General features: G+C 56.6%; 1 protein-coding gene across 1 annotated transcript in view; it reads right to left on the bottom strand.

Moving 5' to 3' along the window:
- Positions 1-629, bottom strand: part of LOC119588125 (doublecortin domain-containing protein 2-like) — a 60,003-nt gene that overhangs the window by 4,140 nt on the left and 55,234 nt on the right. The gene's annotated exons all lie outside the window — the stretch shown is intronic.

Genomic DNA, 629 nt, shown 5'->3' with positions numbered 1-629 from the left:
AAATCCTTGCAAGATAACGGGCAAACTTGATGAAAGGTACCGCTTCCATAAACATAAACGCTTGTTTCGCCGGGGGTTGCAATGCGCCGGGGGACGGGGAGGCGAGGAGGGGAAAGGAAAAGACAGCTGGGAGATGAGAGGGGGGGAGGGAGGAAGGGAGGAAAGGGGGAGAGATGAGAAGGGGGAAATGAGATGGAGGGAGGGAAGAAGAGGCCGAGGAGATCAGCTGGGAGATGAGAGAGGGAGGGAGGGAGGGAGAGAGGGGGTTGCTGAGGAGGGGGGAAAGAGAGGGAGGGAGGGGGTTGCTGAGGAGGGGGAAAAGAGAGGGAGGGAGGGAGGGAGGGATAGGGGACGGAGATGGGGATGAGAGGGGGAAGGGAGGGGAGGCTGAAGCTGGAAGAAGTGGGAGATAAGGAGGAGGGAGAGCTGGGGGGGAAAAAGGGAGGGAGGGAAGAAGGGAGGGGGGAAAGGGAGGGAGGGAAGGGAGGGAGGAGAAGGAGGGGGTAAAGGAGGAGAGAAAAATAGGGAAGAGGAGATTTGAGAAAAAGAGAAAATAAGGGTTTTTGGGGGTGGGGGGGTACTGAAGATAAAAGGGAGAGTTACAGAATTGGGAAAATGAATGGGAGATA

Source organism: Penaeus monodon, chromosome 23, assembly GCF_015228065.2.
Source record: "Penaeus monodon isolate SGIC_2016 chromosome 23, NSTDA_Pmon_1, whole genome shotgun sequence".
Lineage (NCBI taxonomy): Eukaryota > Metazoa > Arthropoda > Malacostraca > Decapoda > Penaeidae > Penaeus > Penaeus monodon.
The sequence above is the reverse complement of the archived record's forward strand: the minus strand, read 5'-3'. Positions and strand labels throughout refer to the sequence as shown.